At 35.3% G+C, this 8,387-nt stretch overlaps 1 pseudogene; it reads left to right on the top strand.

Moving 5' to 3' along the window:
• Window positions 1–7,852, top strand: part of LOC103659937 — a 76,615-nt pseudogene extending 68,763 nt beyond the window's left edge.
• Window positions 7,853–8,387: the final 535 nt, after the last annotated feature.

Consider the following 8,387-nt stretch of genomic DNA (forward strand, 5'->3'; position numbering starts at 1 on the left):
ATAATGTTAAGTAATGAATTTTTTATTACTTTTAAAGCACTATTGGGGTGCCTGGGTGGCTCAGTTGTTAAGCGTCTGCCTTAGGCTCAGGGCGTGATCCCGGCATTCTGGGTTCAAGCCCCACATCAGGCTCTTCCACTGGAAGCCTGCTTCTTCCTCTCCCACTCCCCCTGCTTGTGTTCCCTCTCTCGCTGGCTAACTCTATCTCTGTCAAATGAATAAATAAAATCTTTAAAAAAAAATAAAGCACTATTATTGGTGTAAAAACATCTATTATAAATATTTGGAGAGCTGATATTTTTGAACATTTATTGCATGTAAGGAACTGTTTAAGGGCTTTGTGTATTTCATCCTATGGACAACCCTAATAAAGTAGATAATGTTATATTCTGCCAATTTTATAGATTTAAAATCTTAGACTCCTAATATCTTATTTGTCAAAGGACACACAATTGGTAAGTAACGAAGCCAAGATGCATACTTAGGGAGCCTGGCTGTAGGGTTGAAGCTCTTCCCTATTCTATCTATCTATCTATCTATCTATCTATCTATCTATCTATCTATGTATCATGTATCTATTCTTTCTCTCTCTCTTTCTCTCTATTACGTAAACCAACTTAAGTGGAGAGCAGTGGTAGAGCAGTTGCTGAAATTCTCATGACCCAAATCTAAAACTAGGCCTTTATGGATCTCCTCACCCAATGTGAAAAAAGAAATACTTGTCATTTCTCAAATACATTATCCACTGACAACTACAGAAGAGAAACTCAAACTAAAGTTTAGAACCTTAGGTAATATGGAAATAAATAGGAAAATAGAATTTTAAAACAACAATTAGATATTACAGGAAGAGAGATATTAACTTGAACTAATTCGTCCAGTTCTTACAATTTAAAACAAACTGATTAGGATTATGATTAGCCAGATTTTATTTTTAGGAACCATTGCATGTATAATCCCATCTAGGTCAGGGTGTCTCAACCTCGACACTATTGGCATTTTGACAGAAATAACTATTCTTCCCCAACGTGACATCAAAACATGTCTTCAGACATTGCTGAGTATTACGTGGAGAGGCAAAATTGCCTCTGAGAACCAATGATCTGAAATACCGAAATGGAATGCCTGTGTTTGACATCACTTTGGTGAAGTTTGCTAACATCTGGGAGATTTATAATTACTCAGCCCTTTGACAGAAACTCTATAAGTCTGACCCAGTCGTCCATTTACAAAAAGATCACTTGTAGTGACAATCACACCTTTTAAATGATACAATTTGTTTTGCCCACATAATTGAGAGTTAACTGGCTGTGGTAATTGGTCCAATTGGACATGAATGTGTCCTCAGAAAAAGAAAAATTAAAGTGCTTTCATGTCTGTGAAAATTCTCTCCGAGTATGAGAGTGATGAATAATACATACAGATAAAACATGCTCTGACTCTGGTTCACAGACCTGGGATCCAAAGAGAGGCACAGCACTATTACAGACTTGCTAATCATCAAACTCGAATCATTTAAGCTTTAGGCCTTAAAGAGACCAAAACATTAACTATTAGGCATTAATGACATGAAATTTAACAGGCTGGGAGCTAACAAAGAGTAACAAAAGAATCCATTAAAAAAGAAGAAAGTGAATTTTAGAAGGTATTTTGGCTATGAGTTATTTTTCAGAATTAATTTATATTGTGTGGCAACTTGGATCTTTGGAACAGTCTTTAAAATAAGACTTAAAATTTTAAATATAATTTTTCTATTAAATTCTATGTAAGACTAACCAGATGTGGTTCCTAACCTGTAAGAACCTGTAGTTTTTAAGATCTTGGCATTTGTATTAGGCTTTTAAAAATCTTTTTAAAAAAATTATATGTTATATTCAAACCAGTTATCATCTGTGTAGCCAGATGATGTGATGGTAAGTAATATTAGAAAATTAAGGAAGAAAAGCATATTTTATTTTAAAAACTCAATCTAAACAGTAGTGTTTGAAAAGAATTTGAACTGTTTTTGAATTGTAAAAATGTCTTCTAAGTTCCATCTCTGTTACTTCTAAGGTATGTGACTTTGAATGACTCACCAAATACTTTTCTGTAAATTGGTGGCGATATTTGCCCTACATATTTCACAAGGTTATTTTGGAAATCATGTCAAATGTATAAGAAATCACATTGTCAACTGTAAAACTAATTAGTCTTTTTAGGGCATTTATTTTTTATAGAATCTGACTAGGGACACCTGGGTGGCTCAGTTGTTTGAGCATCTGACTCTTGGTCTCAGCTCAGATCATGATCTCTGGTTCTGGGATCCACCCTGTCTGGCTCTACACTCAGGAGGGAGTCTGCTTCTCTTCCTCTCCCTCTGCCTCTCCCCCCACTTGCGTGCTCTCTTTCTCGAAAATAAATAAGTAAATCTTAAAAAAAAAAAGTTTGTCCAAAACCATTCAGTTGCCCCATGAGTGAATTAAAAATGATTATTGGTGTTCATTCATATCTCAAGGACAATCAGATTTCAAATCAAGATGCAGGAAGATAATAAAGTTCTATTTATGATTTGCACAAGGATTGATGTCGGTCATTTTATAATGAAAGAATATATATATATAGATAGATGTCACAATGGCATATATATATGTATGGCCATGTTTGATGAGTGAATGTCTTATGAATGTTTTCACATTTTTGGGTATATGTTTTATTTGCATATTGCATAATTTTATAGAGATTTATTATTATAATTTAAAAATTTTTATGTGCAACTTTATGTAAATGTGATGGAAGAATAAGTGAGGGACTTTCTGTCCTTTTGGTTTTATATGTTTTATTTTATTTTTCCAGACTTGAAATCTTTTACTCAAATAATTATGTTTTTTAATACATCAATTATTTTCCTATTATGCTAGGGATTTGAGATCTCTGAGAAAGTTTCACTTTATTGTTCAGAACAATTTCTTTCCCATTTAGCATAGAGTCTCCCAATGCCAACAGTTGTTGATGTCTCTAGAAACAGATGGTTTGTGGGAGGATTGTTGAGTGAGATATTCTGCATCGTGGTCCCAAGACTGCACAGTTGCTGTTGGAAAGGTTACAGAAATGACAACTGGTATAAGAGAAGTTGCAAACCAGAGAGTGAAAATAGCCAGACAACTGTATGGAGGCTATCCAAATTAAAAGTCTTTTTGATGAAATCTTGACATTTCTTACAGAAGAAAATGCAGCGATTGCAGGAAGTTTGGATGGTATTAAGGTGGTTGACATATTGGCAATGCTTTTCGTATCTATTCTTTAACAAGTTTCACAGTTCACCCTGAGAATGATGAATATGTGGGAGACTCTTTCTATAGCAGGATTTTTTTTTAATGTCCTTGGGTTAGAGATAATGGATTTGTTCATTCCCATTTGCACATCATGTCCCCAGTTAAACTAAAAGTATTTTTCTTTCATTCAAAAAATTGAATGGTTAGGGAAACATTAAATTATTCTCTACCACTTAATTAACTGACACATTCTTTATCACAGAAGAGTAAGATTTGGAAAATGAGATAATAGTGTGACCCTTGAGTTAAGTAGCTATTCCAAATATAGGGAATTTAGGTTTGACTTAAAAACACATACAGGACACATTTCTGGGCTTCCCAGTGTTCAGTAGCATCTCTCATGAATGTGTTTTAGGTAAGTCTCTTTCAAATGTCAGCTTAGTACATGTTAACCTAGAAGTGTTAGTGGATATGGCTTGATTTTTTTAAACCTTTTTTTTTCTTATTTACCTCCTACTCTTGCTCCCATCAATAAAAGCACAGTGAATTAGTTAGCAGTTCCCTTCAAATATCTGAGTGTTTAAGAGTAGAAGAAAGTATGTTGTAAAATACTATTTAATTATCTTATTAAATATGTATTGTTTCCATTATATGATATCAACTGAATTATACTAACTTAGATTTCAATGTGCAGTAAAAAATACTACTAGTGATATTTGGATCAACACATTTACGTAAGAACAATAAATGAGGGCTCATACAGATGCTATCACTAACATAGCCTAATCAGGGTTAGGAAGCCCCACCTGTCTTTTCCACTTTGCTCCCTCCTGCCCTCTATCTTTTGTGTCACCTGCCCTTCTTTCTTTTCCTTGTGATGAAAACTTTTAAGATTTACTCTTTTAGCAACTTTCAAATATACACTACATTAGCATTAACTATAATCCCCAAGCTGTACATTATATCTCCATGATTGATTTTATAACTAGAAGTTTGTACCTCTTGACACCCTTCAATCATTTTGCCCACCCCCACCTTGTCTGTGGCAACCAGTAAATTATTTTCTGTGTCTGTGAGCTTGTTGTTTGTTTGTGTTTGTTTGTTTTAGCTTCCACATTCAAGTGAGATCATATGGTATTTGTATTTTTCTGTCTGACATACTTGACTTAACATAATATCCTCAAGGTCTATCTGTGTTATCACAATGGCAAGATTTCATTCTTTTTCATGGCTGAATAATATTCCACTCTGTGTGTGTGTGTGTGTGTGTGTGTGTGTGTGTGTGTGTGTACCATGTCTTCTTTATCCATTCATCCATTGAGGGACACTTATCCCTTTCTTTCTAATAACCTCAAAAGACAGGGCTAACACCATGATATATATTGAAATTTGAAACTTTGAAACACACAGATTCAACATATAGAAGAACTAAACAACAACACTCCTCCTCCAACCCCCTGCCCCCCCCAAATCCATAATGGGTCCCTGGTCATACACAGCCTGGGAACATGTTTTAGGACCGGTAGTCTGTAGACATCAACTGTTTCAGTTGGTGCAAGATGCTTTTAAACACCTGTCTGATCATCAATTGATTGGTTTCCTTCAGGGAGTTATAAATAGGAATTTCTGCTCCACCATTGCTGCTTCACCCACAGTGGAATTCAACTGACAGGCCAACGTGATGTAGTTACAATATATGTTGACAGAAATTCTACTTGAGTTTCTCATGAGATTTTAGTTTGGGCCATTTCATTTATAGCAGACTTTCAAAATTTTCTTTTCCACATATCTCTACATTAATTTAAGGACAGATACACAAAATCATAGTGAAGTATAGAGAGCCAAGTGAGGGACAATTTTGTTTTGTTTTTAAATAAAAAGACTTTTATTTCTTAGTACACTTTTAGGTTTAGACAAAATGGAGTAGAAAGTATGGCAAGTATGGCCATTTATTGCCTCTCCTCACCCTGCCACATCCTGCCACCCTATCCTATTTTCTTTATCATTAACATATTGCGTTGGTGTGGTACTTTTGTTACAGTTGATGAATTGTTATGGCATATTACTAGCAACTAAAGTCCATTGTTTACATTAGGGTTCATTCTTTGTTATACATATCTAGGGATTTTGCCAAATGTATAAACTCATGCATCTACCATTATGTTATCATCTAGACTCATTTCACTGCACGAAAATCCATTGTACTCATCTACTCATCCCTTCTCCATGACCCTCAGTCCCTGGAAACCACTGATAATTTTATTGTCTCAACAGTTTGCCTTTCCAAAGAAAAGATTTTAATTCAAATACCTTTTTATGTTAAATGGTTCTTTTTCCTGAAGGATATTTCAGTTTTGAGTAGAAATGGCACATAGTTCAAAAAATTATATGATGAATGCATTTGGGAGGACCAGCTGTGTTAGTATTTGCTTAGGACTTAAATGTGGGAATTTGTGTGGCTAATTTATTTAAAAAAAATAGAAAATATGGACTAATGATGATAACATAGACTTAAACTTAATTGTAGCAATTTAAAAATCTTTGCCTCCAGGAAATGCTTTCATTTTGTTGGTTGTTTTTGACTGATTCTTTAGTAATCCAGATACAACCTACAGTGGCAAAGGCTGTTTCTAACCTAAATGTTGTAATTGCTACGTTTAGTTTATGGTGGGTCCATTTAGAAAATCAATAGTGATCAGAGAAGAGGAGATTGGGGCCAAAGAGATAAGTGGCAGATGGTCACAGAATAGTTCCTTTACAGTACTGAATGACCAAACAAAGTGACAAATGGCCATCAGAAGCAGAAGGATTTTTAGATGGGGAACCAGCAATGTGATGCTGTTTCAAACTCACACCTGATTGCTTCTTTTATCAAGTAACTTCTAATAATTCTCTAAAGAATTTTAAAACCTCTTAAAATTCCCTTAAATATTATGCCAAGGGAAGGAGGCTATTTTTGCACCAGCAGAGTTCCCAAGAATGATAGTTTGGCAAGTTAAGCTCTATTTCCTTACAGTACAGTACATGGTAATGTTCATTACAACTGTATTGAAATGATCCATTTGGCATAGTACTAAATCTGGTCTAATTCAAAAACTAATTCAAATTTCATAAAACCCAACAGTAAAGTTGAACATACTTTTTTTTTCTTTTATTGATAATGGTCTTATCATACTTAAATTGCTTTTTTATTTTTATGCATAACGCTTAAAGATTTGTCGCCACTTCTTTTCTAAAGTTTAAAAACATTTATTATGTTAGAAAATCAATTAGGTATTTGCTATATCAAGGATTGAAACTCTACAAGGTTTTGCATGTTAACTGTTTGAAATTTTTCTGCTTTACAGTGCAGATGATATCTGTTTACTCGTTATAACATCATTAAAGTAGTCCCCAATTTTGTTAAATAATAGCACTCAATTCCTTATCCAAATCCATTTATTTAGCAGAAAATATTAAATAAAGATCAAAAGAAATATTTAAAATACCCAATGGAAATTAAGATTGTTATGTACTTTTTTAAGATGTAAATTTCAGAAACGATATATATATATCCTATTCTATTAACTGTTAGCATTTGAAAAAAAAATATATGCCCTTTTTTTTTTTTTAGATAACCACAATGTCACTCCCACATATTGTATGATAGAAAACCCAGATAAAAAAGTGAATTGGGGCTCTGAGGGCTCCACTCACCTTCCTGCACACCACCTGTGACTGTGCAGCTGGCCTCTGCTGCCAGCAGACCCCTCCCAAGCACCCTTGCTTTGCAGGTGGGAAGCCTCTCTCTGTTCTGCCCCCACCATGCAAAGTAAAGTTTGAAGAGAGGGGAAGAAGGAAACATAGACATGAAGAGGAAGATACAGCTGGGCCTGAGGAACTGGACCCCGGCAACTGTCTGAGAACTTGTCCTGGACGATTGCAAATCATATGATGGAAAAATTGAGGACTTAACAGCTGAATGTGTGAACTTAGAATTCCTTAGTTTAATAAATGCATGCTTGATTTCAGTTTCAAATCTCCCCAAACTACCCAAATTGAAAAAGCTTGAGCTTAGTGACAACAGAATCTTTGGCGGTCTGGACAAGCTAAGAGAAAAGCTTCCAAATCTCATACTGCTAACCTTAAGTGGAACCTAAACTGAAAGATTATCACCTTGGAGTCTTTGAAAAAGTTGGAATATCTGAAAAGACCGGATCTGTTTAACTGTGAGGTTATGAACCTGAATGGCTACTGAGAGTGTCTTTAAACTCCTACCCCAGCAGACCTACTTGGGTAGCTATGAAAAGAGGATCGGGAAGCCCCTCACTTAGATGCCATGGTGGGTGGTGTGGATGAAGAAGAGGAGGATGAAGAAGGAGAAGATGAGGATGAGGATGGTGAGGAGGAAGAGTTTGATGATAAATAGGATAAAGACAAAGACGAAGATGTGGAAGGGGAAGAAGATGAAGATGAAGTTAGTGGGGAGGGAGTAGAACCTGGACATGATAAGTTGATGAAGGTGAAGACAGTGAGGAGCAAGATGCAGATAAAAGGGGAAAGAAAGTGGGAAAGATGAAAAGAGGAAGAAAGAAACAGATGGTGAAGGAGAAGATGATTAAGACCCTGCATAACCTGTAAAAAAAGAACTGTTCAGCTTTGGTTGGACTGCTCATATGGATTTGGTGGCTGTTTTGAAAAAAAGGTAGTTTTGATACAAACCCCAGTACACCTACCCACCCAAAGAGCCACAGAATCGTTCCTATGACTTTCCACCTTCCTCCATTTAGTCCTTCTTGGAAATTCACCATCATGCTTGGGGACTTCACCCCAACACAATTGTAAGCATTGTTAGGTTTCCATGTAAGACTCTTGCAGTAGTGTGGAGAGCTGTGATTGGTGAGTGAACCATCTGTGGCTACCAGTTATACCAAGACCATAGCATTTTTACTTTCTGTACAACAAAGAAGCTTTGCAAACAAAATCTTAACATTTTGAAAAGAAAAAAAAAAAGTTAATTGCAGTTGGAACTGAGCTGAATGGAGTTCCAAAGCTAGAGTTGGAACATCATTAGCTAAAGCCAACATTACATACATTTATTCTCCAAAACTGAAGCTCCTTAAGATACTAAATGAAAAATAAATTCATGTGTTTGTG

Source organism: Ursus maritimus, unplaced genomic scaffold (genome assembly GCF_017311325.1).
Source record: "Ursus maritimus isolate PB19 unplaced genomic scaffold, ASM1731132v1 scaffold_1, whole genome shotgun sequence".
NCBI classification, from domain to species: domain Eukaryota; kingdom Metazoa; phylum Chordata; class Mammalia; order Carnivora; family Ursidae; genus Ursus; species Ursus maritimus.